The sequence below is a fragment of the Chiloscyllium plagiosum genome, unplaced genomic scaffold (assembly GCF_037043375.1).
Source record: "Chiloscyllium plagiosum isolate Xiang-an unplaced genomic scaffold, Cpla_swu_hap1 HiC_scaffold_4, whole genome shotgun sequence".
NCBI classification, from domain to species: Eukaryota; Metazoa; Chordata; class Chondrichthyes; order Orectolobiformes; family Hemiscylliidae; genus Chiloscyllium; species Chiloscyllium plagiosum.
In genome coordinates this window covers 38,622,925-38,639,028 of record NW_028270142.1, presented here as the reverse complement: position 1 = coordinate 38,639,028, position 16,104 = coordinate 38,622,925, and the positions used below count along the sequence as shown (strand labels likewise).

The 16,104-nt window shown below is 40.4% G+C and overlaps 1 long non-coding RNA gene across 1 annotated transcript; it reads left to right on the top strand.

The window, feature by feature from the left end:
* Nucleotides 1-12,230: 12,230 nt before the first annotated feature.
* LOC148150112 (uncharacterized) lies at nt 12,231-15,792 on the top strand. Its single transcript, XR_015756827.1, has 4 exons — nt 12,231-12,309; nt 14,373-14,503; nt 15,076-15,148; nt 15,424-15,792. It is a non-coding gene; the product is annotated as an uncharacterized LOC148150112 (long non-coding RNA).
* The last annotated feature ends 312 nt before the right edge of the window (nt 15,793-16,104 follow it).

Sequence of the window (16,104 nt, the reverse complement as noted above, 5' to 3'; positions counted from 1 at the left end):
AAACCTCAGTTTCATTATGAAATTGTAGAGACTGATGTATAGAATGGATCCTCCTTGGTGTAATTTTATAGCTCTGATCTTCAGATTGGGCTTGTTAGTCTCAGAGCTACAGAAAATAAAAATAAGTGCTGAGGTATCAAGGGGTACACTAGAGTAATGTCATCAGGAACATTGGTTACACAACTGAGAGCTGTAGCAAGTGATTTACCAGCTCATTAACTATAATGTATGATCAGAAAATTTATTTATCAACATCTCGCATGAGAAAATACACTTGTAGTGCACTTAACAGATAATCTGTATTAAAACTTTTCACATTTGTAAAATTTTGCTTTTGTTGGATGCCAAATAAATATGAAATTATTTTTCTTACTCTATATTGTGTTAAAAGCAGGAAGTTGTGGATAGTTGTTGCAGTGAATGGGTGGGTGGAGTTTTGGATTGGGATCTCAGAGGTGAGGTGTAGAGTCTTGGAGGTGAGGTTTGGGTTTTCTGAGATTAGATCTGTGTTTCAGAAGTTTGGACCATGATCTCAGAGATTATACAATGCACAGTCCCTTGGCTGCCTGAGTTCAGGTTGGGTAAATAGGTGCTTGCCAGATGCCATTGGGCCATTTGAAAAGTTGAGTGAGTGGGTAAGTGCATGGTAGATGAAGAGTAATATGGACAAATGTGGTAGCTTTGGTAGGTAAAACAAGAAGGAAAATTATTATCTGAATTTTGGTGGATTGGGAACAGGAAAGACCTGATGTCCTTGTAGAGTAGTCTGCTGAAAGAGTTATGCAAGTGCAGCAGTCAGTGAAGATGTTGGCATTCAGAGTGAAAGAATTCAAGTACAGGGGCGGCACAGTGGCTCAGTGGTTAATACTGCTGTCTCACAGTGCCAGGGACCTGGGTACAATTCCAACCTCGGGCGACTGTCTGTATGAAGTTTGCAGATTCTCCCCATGTCTGTGTGGGTTACCTCTGGGTGCTCCAGTTTCCTCCCACAATCCAAAGATGTGCAGGTTAGATGAATTGGCTATGCTAAATTGCCAGTAGTGTGAGTTAGGTGCATTAGTCAGGAATAAATGCAGAGTGATAGAGTAGGGGAATGGGTCTGGGTGGGTTACTCTTCGGAGGGTTGGTGTGGACTTGTTAGGCCAAAAGGCCTGTTTCCACACTATAGGGATTCTATTCTATGATTTTACAGGAGCAGGGATATTTTGCTGCAATTGTACAGGGCCTTCGTGAGATCAAACTTTCAGTATTGTGTGCAGGTATGTTCTCAATATCTGAGAGGATGTTCTGACAATTGAGGGAGAGCAACAAATGTTTACCAGACTGATTCTTGGGACGGTGTGACTGATTTGTGAAGCGAAACTGGATTTGTTGGGATTATATTGACTGGAGTTTAGAAGAATGAGGATGGATCTCATAGAAACTGATGAAATTACAGCAGAATTAGACAGGGTAAATGCAAAAAGAATGTTCTCAATGACTGGGGAGTCCAGAACTAATGGTTACAGTCTAGGGAAAAAGAGTGGGTCATTTAAGGCTGAAATGAAAAGAAATTTCACCAGAAAGCGGAGACCGTGGAATTCTGTGCCATAGAATGCAGTTACCAATACATTGAATGTTTTCAAAAAGGAGTTAGTTAATGTTCTCAGAGCTGAAGGGATCAAAGGGTAGGGGGAGAAAGCAGGAACAGGGTAGTGAGTTGGATGATCATTTATAATCATATTGAATAGTGGAACAGACTCAAAGGACTGGAGGCCTACTACTATTCCTGGATTCAAGGTTGCTATGACTTTTTTCTACTGCAAATGAAAGGTATAATTTCATATCTTAATATGCCCGCCATCTTGACAATATGACTCATAATGAGACTTCTCAGTTCCACTAAGTTGTTTGTAAGCAGAGTTAAAGCAGGTGTCCTCATTAAATTAAATTTTATGGTATGAAATCATTGACTTAAAAACACGCTCAATCACCATTTGGTTTGTAATCATCAACAAAATAGGTTGCAGTACTTTTACTGTCCAACTTCTGCCTTTTTTTATATCCTAAGCAGCCTTTTATATTGACATTACAACATGTAGGAACTGTACAAGCATCATATGATAGATTTATAGCATTTGACAAATAATTGGTGTGCAGTATCCATGGTGAAACAGGTTTAGGCCCGTCGTGTATGGTAGTGAGGGGCCAAACACACTTATGAGGTCTTTGATGGCACTTAGTAAAACTAATTCAAATGTTGTTGTCTAGTTAGTGAGCTTAAAGAAACTACCCCATCTCTTCTGATCACATGTAGCCCTTTAACAGCCATCAAAATATAACCCACTTTTTGTCCCCTTTCCTTTTGATTGCTTCTTCCAACTATTTGTCCCTCCGCCACAGCTACAACTTGTTTTCGTAGAGTCTTTTAAAACAAAATATGGGCTTTGCTTAAATGATGAAGATGCAGCACATTCTAAAATGAGATCCTGTCTCCAATTATGCCACAAGAATAATTCAGAATAACTGTAAAATCTATTACAGCTCATCAACACAAAATGAATCAGTAACTCTTAGTGTCAGGGATTCATTTTGTTATATATAATCTGTCCAGACAGACTAATTACAGCTTTGTGGTACTGCCTGAGGATTCTAAGCACTCATGTTTTTCTCCCAATGGTCCAGTAGATTTGGTCAATTGTGAATCCGATTCTATAGAAGAACAGTATCCAGCACTAACTGATTTCTATTGAGGAATCCCTGTATCCTTGATGGTGAGTTGTTATTTGTTGCACATAATTCTGTCTGCACATTGAATGATTATCACTAATTGCAAAACTAGATATAAATCCAGTGCTGTCCAGTTGTGTCTATGGAGTGAGTGATATATTCATCACCACAGGCCTCCAGTAATCAACCTCACCCCAAAAAAGGGAAAATCAATTTTCTCCGAGGTACTGTCACCATAACTCACACAGTTTTATATTTTTCAATCATGCTTGGTAATTGCTATTCAGGAAATGCATTGGATGAAGGCTGCTGCCAATTTGGGATCAATGCAATATGTTTGCAGAAGACTCTAATCAATTAGAGAAGTTCAATGACATGCTGGGATATCATGGATTTTGTTACTGATTTGCTAATTTTTGTATTACTTGGTCTGAAACTAAAACAAGTTGCAGCTTCACTTCTACAAAGTTGAATGAAGTATAAAAATACAATTTAAAATAATAATTATAGAATTTTAGAATATGACAGCATAAATGGAGTCATGCGGTTCATGACCATAAAAAGCTGTCCACTTTGTCTTATTCCTCTCCCCTTTCATAATCTTTTCCACTATCTCCCTACAACTTTACAATATTTTATTTTTAACGTATTCATCCACTTCCTATAATCTTTTAGATTACTCGCAAAGTCCATAACTCACATCTTACAACCAAACAGGGGTTTGGACAGAAATAAAACCATTATGTTCAGCAAATCTGAGAAATGTATCTCCTGTCCTCAATACCTGGACCAAATACCTACCAAATTGCTATTGTGTGCTGTGACACTTTTGTTTAATCTTGTGCTGCCTGTAAGTGAGAGGTTAGAATGTGCTTGTGGGCTGTCAGATACAACCTTTGGCCAGTGGTAGCCATCTTCTCTGGACACTGATGGCTTCAAAGAGCCAACTGTAAGTAAAACAGTGTGAATGGACTACGTGAACCTGTTGCCTTATTACAACTTAGCGCTTGACAGGCTGTATTTAATCTGTTATTGCAAGAATCAATATGATGATAAGAAACTTTGCTGTCAGGTGACTGATGCAGGACGCTGCTTATTAAAAGTCTGTGGTACATAGTAATTGTAGATTCAGGTAAAAGAGTGTCCTGCAGAATCTCTGACTTGTGGTTGATTAAATGTTTACCATTTGTGTCCTGTCTGGAAGAGGCTGTCTTCTCAAAGTCTTCTCCCAAGATCTAAGTGGCAGCAGCATAATCAGTGAGACCTGAGACAAACCTAGTGCTGATCCATAGGTCTGTGTGCTGTGTATCTGGAACAGCTAACAGGAACCAGAGAGAAAACTCTCCATTGATTGGAGTAATTCTTAGCACAAAGGAACACATTTGTGGTTTTTGGAGGCCAATCATTTCGTCCAGAGACTTCATTTCAAGAGTTCCTCAGTTAGAGTCCTGGCCGCAAGCATCTTCAGCTGATTCATCAATGACGTTCCCTTCATCATAAGATCAGGATTGGGGATGTTTGCTGATGACTGCACAATGTTCAAAACCATTCGCAACTCCTCAAATGCAAAAAGCAGTTTGCGTCTAAATACAGCAAAATCTGGATGACCTTCAGGCATGGGCTTTCAAGTAGTAAGTAATATGTCCAGCAGGCAAGTGTCAAACAATGACCATCTTGAACAAGAAAAAAATCTAGCCATCTTGTGTTGACACTCAATGGCATACCTTCGTTATCAACATCCTAGGGCTACAACTGACCAGAGGTTTAACTGGGATCCCATATAAACACTGTCTGTGTAAGAGCAAATCAGAGACTGGAAATTCAGCTAGAAATCACTTCATGACTTTCCAAACACTTTCCACCATCTGCAAGGCAAAAGTCAGTTGAATGATGGAATGCTCTCCACTCATCTGGTTGCGTGCAGCTCTAACAAATGTCACTGTTGAGGGAGAGCAGCCCTTTTGATCAGCACCTCATCCAGAGGGTATTCACTTCTGAGACACAGGTGTGGTTCTCTGGATCATCATTATTGCCCATCCTAGTTGCCCTTGAGAAGGTGGTATAAAGCAACCTTCTTAAATCACTGCGCTCCACAAAATGTAAGCAGACTCACAATGCCGTTAAGAAGGGAGTTCCAAGATTTTGACCCACCAACACTGAAGGAATGGTGATGCATTTCCAAGTCAGAATGGTGAGTCTCTTGAAGGGGAATTTGTAGTTAGCGTTGTTCCCTTATATCTGGTTCCCGTCCTTCCTTTTGATAGTGGTTATGGGTTTGGAAGGTGCTCCTTAAGGATCATTGACAAATTTGTGCAGTGCATCATGTAAATAGTACACACTGCTGCTATTGAGCATCAGTGGTGAAGGGAGTAGATGTTTGTTGGCGTGCTGCAAATCAAGTGGGCTGCTTTGTCTTGCATGGTATCACACTTCTTGAGTGTTGTTGAAGCTACACTCATCCAAACAAGTGGGGAGTATTCCATCAAACATTGGACTTGTGTTTTGAAGATGGTGGACAGACATCGCTAACCTCTGAACTGCTCTTGTTGCCACATTATTTATTTGGCTTGTCCAGTTCAGATTTTGTTCAATGGTAAGGATAGATGGGATTCAGTGATGATAATGTATTTGAATGTCAAGGGGAGGGGATGATTAGATTGTCTGTTTTTACAAACGTTACTTGCTACATATCCAAACAAGGATATTCTCCAGTTCTTGCTGCATTTGTACATAAGCTGGCTTGGTATCTGAAGAGTCATGGCTGATGCTGCACTTTGTGTTGGTGGTGGAAGGATGGTGGTGCCAATCAAGTGTTGTTGGAGCTGGACTCATCCAGGCAAGCAGGGTGCATTCCATTAAACTCCTGACTTGTGTCTTGTGGATGGTGGACAGGTTTTGGGGAGTCAGGAGGTGATTTACTTGCTATAGTCTTCCTAGCCCCTCAACTGCACTTGTAGCCACTGTACTTATATGACAAGTCCACTTCAGTTTCTGCTCAATGGTAACCCCAGGATGTTGGTAGTGATGGTAATGCCATTGAATGTCAAGGAATGGTGGTTAGATTGTCGCTTATTGGAGATATTCACTGCCTGGCATTCACATGGCATGATTGTTGTTTGGGACTTTTCAGCCTAAGCCTAGATATTGGACCTGTATTGGACATGGACTGCTTCAGTATCTGAGGAGTCACAAATGGTGCTGAATATTTTGCAATTATTGGCAAATATCACAAGAGGAGGCCATTGATGAAGCAGCTGAAGATGGTTGGGCTTAGGACACTACCTTGCAGAGATGTCCTGCAGCTGTGACCACAACTATCTTTCTATGTGCCAGGTATAACCTCAACCAGTGGAGGGTTTGCCCCGTGATTCCCATGATTCCAGTTTTGACAGGGCTTCTTGATGCTGCACTCGGTCAAACGTGGTCTTGTATCAAAGGCTGTCACTTTCACACCTCTGGGATTCAGCTCTTTTGTCCATGTTGAACCAAGGCTGTAATGAGGGCAGGAGTTGAGTGGCCCTGGTGGAACCCAAACTGGATGTCAGTGAGCAGGTTATTGCTGAGCAGGCAGTACTTGATTGCATTGTTGATAGCATTTTCCAGCACTTTGCTAAAAATTGAGAGTAGACTGATTGATTGTGTATTAATTGACCATATTGGATTTGTCCTGTATTTTGTGTACAGTGTGTACCTGGATAACCTTCCACATTACTGGGTAGATGCCAGTAATGTAGCTGTACTGGAACATCTTGGCTAGGAGTGTGGAACACAAGTCTGGAGCACAAGTCTGCAGCACTGTTGATGGAATATTGTCAGGGCCAATAGCCTTTGCAGGATATGTGCCTCCAAATATTTCTTGATATCATATTGAATGAGTCATATTAGTTAAACACTGGCATCTTTGATGCGGGACCTCTGGAGGAAGTTGAGATGGATCATCCACTCTGCACTTTACAAGAAGCATGGTAATCACTTGACAAGACTCCTTCAACAGAAGCACATTGCAAACCTATGACCACTACAACCAAGAGGAAAAATGACAATAGACGTTTGAAACACTACAGCTGGCAAGTTTCCATATAAACCACACACTAACCTGACTTGGAAGTATATCTCTTCTCCTACACCGTTACTGGGTCAAGATCTTGCAGCTTTCTAATAAAACTACATCAAACTGTATTGACTGTAATGATTCAAGAAGTTGGTTTATTTGCCACCTTCTCAGGAGTAATTCGAGATAGGCAATAAATATCGGTCTCATTAATGATACCCACATCCTACGAATGAATAACAATGGTTGCCATTCTACAAGGATGTTTAGTGCAGCTCACACTAAAATATTGTCTTCAATATCTGTGTGTAAAGGCATGATAAACTTATCTTTTGTAAAGGGTCCATGAGATCAGGAAAGGGTTCATGTTTCTACATTTCCTGCTGAAGAGCACTAGCCTCCTTGTCCTCTTGTACAGTCATGCTCTGTGCATTACCCTAAGGGACATCCTCATGTTCACCATGACCTTTGGATAATTCTATGAAGAAGGGCTTTTGCTCAAAATGTCGATTTTCCTGCTCCTTGGGTGTTGCCTGACCTGCTGTGCTTTTTCAACACCACTCTAATCTTGACTCTGATCTCCAGCATTTGCAGTACTCACTTTCCCCTTTGGATAATTCTGTCAGGGCTGGCTCAGCAAGGAGAGAGTAAGTGACAATGTTTGTGCAGGTTGAAGTCTAGGGGATCACCTGATCTCAATTGTTCTTGATGCTCATTTGACATCAAAAAGAGATTAAGAATTTATTTAATTATTGGAGACTGGACATTGCTGGCAATGTATTTTGTTGTCCATCCCTGATTGATCTTGAAGCTAGTGAATCATTCCAGTTAGAGTTAAACAGAAGTCTAGGCTTGCTAGGCCATTTCACAGGGCAGTCAAAAGTTAACCACATTACTGTGAGTCAGGAGTCATAGGTAGGCCATAAGAGATAAGGACAGCAGATATTATTCCATCCAACAATCAATGAAAGTTTAATGGTCACCAATATTGATGGCTTGATTTATCTTCCCAATTTATGAATCCCATGGTGAACTTTGAACCCATGACCCTAGAGTAGTTACCTAGACTGCTGAATTACCAGTCCAGTGACATTACTACAATAGAGCTATCAAGCTTAATTGGTCTTTCATTATTTACTCAACTATTTGATTTTGGTATCTGCCAAACCTAACAGTAAATGAGTATAGCTTGGCATGAGTGAGATAGTGGAGGCTTTGCCATATGACCTATTTTATGTATTGACACCTGCTAAAACATGTCAGGTGAAACACATAAAATTCAGTCCATTGTGCGCCCCTATGATATCAGTGCTTTCTCCTTAAAGGGAATCAGACCCCTGATATTGGCCAAGATCTGGTCTGTGTTTCTTCTCCTTCAGGCTGTCTCCTGAAAGAAAATGGAAATATGTAGTTTGAGTGATTTACCCTGCAGCCCAGTGTGCATGAATAGAGATTAAAAGTTGTGGCCATCACTAAACTAGGGAAATTCTACAAGCATCTAGGTAAGGCTGAAAGAGAATGACTATCCTTAAGATCTGGTGCCAGTACAGATCACCAAGTACATGAAGGTTGATGGGTATTGGTTACTGTATTTTCCAAATGACACCAGTTTTATACTGTGATATACAAAAAAAATAAAAATATTGTGATATAAATGGGATCTTGGCACAGACTATAAAGCAATCAAATTAAAGGGCTTCAAAGGACACTGTAAGCTTCAAAATTCAAGTATTGTGTGGTACAGTAGACAATAATGAAAATTGTATGTGAAAACAAAGTGCCTCAATACACAGAATTAATAATCATTGTATCATCACTGGGACTTACATGGTGTACTGTTAAACACAGAGTGTTCATATCACAGGCACAGGATTTCTCAGAGTTTTTGTGAAACTCAGCAATGCTCAACCTCTGATACAAAATGCTTGGTGAGAAAAAAACAAATGTAAGCACAAGTAACACATTTTCAAGATTTAAGAACGTAAGCAAGTAGGGAATGTGTATTTGGTTTCCTAACTCATTTTGGTCACAGCTATTTATCAAATGCCATCAGGACACCACTCAGGGTTGTAAGCGACTCTAAAACATCTATTATTCAATAAGTAATTTATAACTTGAAGCTGGTGAATCATTCCAATTAGAATTCGATAGAAGTCTAGTATTTTCTGCAATGGGTTGTATCTGTTTGTAAATGGGCATTTTGCTCAAACTTATGACTATAATTATTCTTTTATGAAAGAGAACTAAAGTTGGAATCCTCCCAGGCTTAGAGCCCCAAAACATATACTATGGGCATAGGTAACTCTCATTTATAAAGAGAGCAGAATCATTGAGAGACATCCTTAAAAAGCAGAGATTCTGAATGAGAATGTGGGAAGCAAAATATTGAGCTTGCTCCACCATTCAGCTAACTCAAGGCATACTACACATACTTACCATAATTCCATATCGCTTGATATTATTGCCTGGTTGATGTGCATTGGTGGCGAAGGGATTAAACATTTAAGGTGGTGGAATGCTTGTTAAGCAAATGGGCTGCTCTGAAAGTATTTAAAGACGAGTTGAAGAGATTTTTGAAACATTTTTAAACATAGGGGGTTGATGGCTCTGCTGAGCTGGCTAGAAAGTGGAGTTGAGACCTGATGCAGGTCAACCGTTATTTTGTTGAAATGCAAGGAAGGCTTGAGAGGCCAAATGTCCTACTCCTGCTCCTATTTATTATATAAATCTCCCTGTGAGAATATCAATCCAGGTCTAAGAAGATGTAATCTGTCCAGTTTATATAACTCCACTCTGCTCCAGAACTGGTCCCACATTCTGATGACCATTCAGCAGAATGGATTTGCCCTGAGCGACTTAACTGTAATTTTAAATTTATGTAGCCTTGTACTTGACTTCCTATCAGAGGAAATAGTTTACTCTATTGAATCCCTTTGTAATTTTAAACTATTTGAATACATGAAAATACAAGCTTCTAATCTCAAGGAAAACATATTTGGTTTATGCAACCTGACCCTGTAATTGATTCCTCCAACATCCAGTGTAATTCTGGTGAATCTGTGCTGATGCTTTGCACCTGCCCCAAAGCCAATATATCTTTCTCAACATGCAGTCATAAGCTTGGTGCAGTGCTTATGAAGAGGCATAGGGCAGGAAATTATGGATTGAGGAATGGGGTAGACCATGACATTTTCTCTGGAAGAAACATCAGTGGCCAGCAGACAGGCCAATTAAAAGCCCACTGTAGCTATAAAGCACTGAGGGTGGGCTAAATGAGATCCTAGTAGGATTTCTGCCCTGAAATGCAAGGACGTCCTACCTTCAGGAGCTACCAGAAGATCTGGCCAGCCACCAGATCTCTGTAGTGGACACTTCTGGCCATGAAGAAGGCCTCATGGATCCCAGAGGCAAGTAAGGCTGGGCCTTTAGATGGGGGTTTTCAGCATCTTAGTTAGAGAGCGAGGATTGGGGGAATTGGGTTTCGTACCATGGGCAAATAGGAAGGAGGTGAAAAATCTATCTTCTCTGGGGTTTCTCCGAATGGTAAGGAGCATCTTCCAGCGAACGCAGCCCACTTCCCATAATTTTAAACATTGAAAAACACAATCTGCCTTTCCTGCTCAACTGCCTAAGCTGGTTAACGACATGGGATCAATTCAGCTTTAACCAGTTCTAAAGACCTTTATTTAGTTGTATCACATGGGTGGACAGCTAATTTAAGCACTTTCTCACCTTCTGTATTTTGTAAGTAAGCATGGAAATGGGTAGGAAGAAAGTGGGCTCTGTTTACAATCTATATTAGGTGGTACTACCCCACACATCGCCCCTCCTATAAAAAACATCACACCTCAGCAGGGCAAGTAATAGCCAGCCCAATGTGATTGGGGAACTTCTGAGAAACATCCAATATTATGAGCCACTAATACAGCATCAGATTTCCTGCTAAAGGACAACCAGTGTTCTATATGCATGAATCCTCTATCAAAGTAGGGGATATGCAAACTTGCTTGCTGACGGAGGAAACAACAGCTGGGTTCCAGAGTCTGATCTGTCTCCCATCCCTCTGTTGGTCCTTCTTGTTTTGCAAAGCAATCAGCAGGGAAATTCCCATTGAAACAATAAGCAGTTTACTACTAGAACTGGAACAAAAAACAATAATTACAATGACTGATACATTGAGAAAAAACTGAGAAAAATTATTAGAGATACAAAGAATGTGTATTGGAACTCTAATCCTCAGATTTCTATTCCAAACTGTACAGCACCTTAATTGAGAAGAACATAAGTCATAGTTGATATCTTGCATACACAACATATCCAGAAAATGCCAGAAAATGTCATGCAAAACAGTGCATTCATGTTTGTATATATGAATGAGACTTCTGACAGAACAGACAGGCACAACTTGTATATATTGGCAGAAATGAATATCAAGTATAAATGGTCTCTGACTCTGCCCTTTTGCACTGCTCCATTAGCAAGACCTGGTTCCTTCTCAAACACTGTACATGGCACTTGCAGGGCAGATTTGTCATGATGACAATGTCAGGAATAACTGAGTATGGCTCCTGAAAGACTGTACTATCTTAGAAAGGAATAGTACTTGGCTCGCAAAAATGATTTGAAATGTGTCTGTAGGTGCTATCAACTATGAAGTGTTTAACATTGAAAATGGCATAAGTACTCTATCAGATGGCATTTCATTGCATATCTTTTGCTTCTACATGTGGATATTGGAAAGGTTTCTTCTAACTGTCACCTTGTATATATGAGGTAATGATGTATGGAGTTAATGACATTCAGGAAGGAATTGTATGACTGTAATTCAATAAAGGGAGGTCTGATCTTGCTGCCATAAATATTACAATGTTCTTTCCAAATTGAATTCCAATTTTATAGCCCTCCTGGAATTTAAGAGCAAATGCTTTACCTTCAATACCATACTTAATATACAGTACTTAGCAATGGTCACAAAGTAAGATGAAGAAGGTGTTTTACATTTTACTATATTAAAGCGCATTAAAAGCACTTCATGTTTACATCAGTGCATTAATAGTTAGCAAGTTCTAACTAGTGATGAATGAGAAAGGGTTTAATTAACTAGGATGGCATTTAACAAAATGCACATTTTTTTTATCATGAAACAGCTAGGACAGTGCCTTATACGGTAATCTAATTTCTCAGCCATTCTGATAGACTGTAATAGCACAATGACGCACATATCATTCTCTGGATTTACTGTGTCATCAGAAGCTCTGACCTCTGGCACTTACTCTCTAGATTAGACAATTTGTTTGTCCCAAACAGATCTATTTTTTTTTAAGGTCCCAAACAGATCAGCTCCAAGAGTTGATTGAATGCAGGCAGTTTTCACTGGACTTTGTATTTAACTGCTGACATTCCTGGTGCTCCATTGCTCTCCCAACCTTTTCCCTCACTCTTGATTGTTTGCATTATTGTTAACAGGCTCTTTAGACATAAATTATTTAACTGAAAAAGATGAGTGATTTACTGGTGGCGATTAATAAATGGAAAAATCATAACCACGGGTGAGTTGGTGATGGGGAAAAGAAAACATTTGGTTGTGTGTTAGAGCATTTCTGAATATAGGAAAGGAAACAAAATAGGTCTGAGGTTCTACCTTCCCCTGGGCTTGGCTAAAGTAGTGAACCATGTTGGGGGTTATAGATTCTGACTATCTGCCTCTCTTCTTTGGCTATGTTCATGGTTTGTTGGCTTTAGAAAGTGAGTATGTGGTGTTCAACACTCTTGAGCTATTACAAGAAAGGTGCACACCATGGGGACTGGAGTCCACTATCTCCCCCTCTAACTCCATTTTAAATTCATCCACTCTCTGTCTTCCCACCCTCCTCTAGTGTTATTGCACTCCCCTGGTGGGTAGTGTTTGCTATTTGTTAACTGTTCATTTGATCAAATGGGCGATTTAGAGTCATAGAATTATATATTCATAGAGATGTACAGCATGGGAACAGATTCTTCGGTCCAACCTGTTCGTGCCAACCAGATATCCAAACCCAATCTAGTCCCACCTGCCAGCACCCGGCCCATATCCCTCCAAACCCTTCTTATTCATATACCCATCAAAATGCCTCTTAAATGTGGCAATTGTACCAGCTTCCACCACATCCTCTGGCAGCTCATTCCATACACATACCACCCTCTGTGTGAAAAAGTTGCCCCTTAGGTCTCTTGTATATCTTTCCCCTCTCACCCTAAACCTATGCCCTCTGGTTCTGAACTCCCTGACCTCAGGGAAAAGACTTTATCTATTTATCCTATCCATGTTCCTCATAATTTTGTAAACCTCTATAAGGTCACCCCTCAATCTCCAACACTACAGTGAAAACAGCCCCACCCTGTTCAGCCTCTCCCTATAGCTCAAATCCTCCAATCCTGGCAACATCCTTGTAAATTTTTTCTGAACCCTTTCAAGTTTCACAACATCTTTCCGATAGGAAGGAGACCAGAATTACACACAATATTCCAACAGTAGCCTAACCAATGTCCTGTACAGCCGCAACATGACCTCCCAACTCCTGTACTCAATACTCTGACCAATAAAGGAAAGCATACCAAACACCTTCTTCACTATCTTATCTACCTGCGACTCTACTTTCAAGGAGCTATGAACCTGCACTCCAAGGTCTCTTTGTTCAGCAACACTCCCTAGGACCTTACCATTAAGTGTATAAGTCCTGCTAAGATTTGCTTTCTCAAAATGCAGCACCTCACATTTATCTGAATTAAACTCCATCTGCCACTTCTCAGCCCATTGGCCCATCTGATCCAGATCTTGTTGTAATCTGTGAAAACCCTCTTCGCTGTCCACTACACCTCCAATTTTGGTGTCATCAGCAAACTTACTAACTGTTCCTCTTATGCTCTCATCCAAATCATTATTGTAAATGAAAAAAGTAGAGGACCCAGCACCGATCCTTGTGGCACTCCACTGGTTACAGGCCTCCAGTCTGAAAAACAACCCTCCACCACCACCCTCTGTCTTCTACCTTTGAGCCAGTTCAGTATCCAAATGGCTAGTTCTCCCTGTATTCTGTGAGATCTAACCTTGCTAATCAGTCTCCCATGGGGAACCTTGTCGAATGCCTTACTGAAGTCCATATAGATCACATCTACTGCTCTGCCCTCATCAATCATCTTGTTGGTGGGTATCAAAAATAAAAGCTGAGGATATTGTCAACACCCTTGAGTTATTTAGAAAGAGGTGGGCACCACTGGATTGGAGTGCATTATTTCTCTCTCTAACTCCATGTTCCCTCCCTATCTTTGTGCCTCTCCATATTTTTGTTATTATTGTGCTGCATCAGGTTGGCAGTGTTGTTAATTGTTTGTTCAATTGATTATTTGGATGAATTAAAACTTGTTTAATTTATAAAAAAAGAACTGAAGTGCACATCACTCTTTCAGGGCAGTGGATATTCCAGGTTTTAAAAAAGCTGAGTTAATGGAATGCCAAAAGGACTGGTTTTTAAGTCCCATCTGCACTAGGGGTGTGTCACAGCATATCAGAACAAGTTGATTTCAATACTTAATATGGGAAAAGAAAGCTAAGTTTGTGTGCTTGCTTTGGCAGGACATACACCAACAATATTACCATGAATGACAAGTGCAAGAAGGACAAGCAAATTTGTGAAGCATTCGAAAAGAAAAGAAATGAGTGTTTCCTTCCATTTTGGTGTTGTTACTGCTACATTTCCCCCTTTGGTGAGTGTTTGTTAATTGTGACTTGATTAATTTGATAACTTGGTGGTGGATCTTTCAAAATGAAACAAAAGAACTGAATGTTTAGGAGAGAGAGCAAGCTAACGTTTTGAGCCTAAATGACTCTTCATCAGAGGGACAGCATTAATGCTATAGTTCGGGGTGGTGGTGGTGGGGGTAGTAGGTGTAGGGTGTTGGTGGAGAAGCGATGTTAGTAGTTTACATTAAGTGATTGGAATGTGAGAATGGTGGAACAATGGTGCGTCTCCTGCGAGACTTGAGACACACCATTGCTCTGACATTCTGACATTCTGACATTCTGATCACTCAATAAACTACTAATATCTTTTGTCTACCAGCATGCTACATGCATTACCCCCACCACCAACACCCTGAACTATAGCATTAATGCTGTCCCACCTCGCTTCACTTGAGCTCTGATGAAGAGTCATCTCGACTGAAAACGTTCATTTGATCTCTCTCTTTGGATGCTGCCTGACCCGCTGTGATCTCCAGCATTTGTTGTTATCAGTACAGATTCCAGCATCTTTAATAATTTGTTCTTGAATTCTTAGGAGCTTGTGGTGCAGTGGTAATGCTTCTATCTCTTCGCCAGAGCTCTGGGTTCAAGTTCCATCTTTCCTGGAGGTATGTTGTAACATGTCTGAACACAATTATTAAAATAAGTGCTGAGTTTGCCCCCTCTTGCTTTCTCTTGTTTTGATCCTTTTATTGCTACACTGATCCTGGTAGGCAGTGTTGTAATTGGTTAAGTTAGTGATGGAGTTTAACAAAACAAAAACTGAGTTTGTGAGGGAAATCAAAGCCTCCAATATCTTTACTGCTTCCATCCTCTCCAGTGTCTTCTCTCACCAGGGGCTATGCTGAAGTGCACTATACTTGGCTGTCAACATGTCCTGCAGAGATGTTTTATGATGAAGCCAGCATGAAGTGCATTGATCCTCCAAAACTGACTGGAAGCTTTGGTATTCTCTCTGCCCAAGTACCCACACAAAGAGGCTAAAACCTAGAACTGTAACAGTGTTTGATGCATAGACAAAATATTTTATGAGCAGTAGTTCTGTGAAAGTAAACGCAGGTTCATCAGTTCTTGTCTAAATTATATATAACTACTACAAAGGCTATCCTGAATGTTGAATTATCATCTGCATCAACACTGGAGCCCCCCTCAAGGATTCATTCTCAGCTCCCGACTTACTCCCTCTACACCCACAACTGTGTTGCCAAATTCCAAAAGAACGCTACCTACATGTTTGCTGATAACACCACCTTGGTAAGACAGATATCTAATAAAAACAAATCAGAATACAGAAAGGAGATAGGGGGCTTGGTGATATGGTGCAATAAGAACAACCTTTCTCTCAATGCAGTCAAAACTAAAAAACTGATCATTGACTTTAGAAAGAAAGGAGGAGAACATCAATGCCCCAGCTACATCAATGGAACTGAGTTTGAGTGGCGAGCGTCAAGTTCCTAGGAGTGATGATAATTGACAACCTGTCCTAGACTTCCTACATAGATGCAACAGTCAAGAAGGCAAAGCAACTCTTCTCCTTCCTCAGACAGCTCAGGAAATTTGGTAT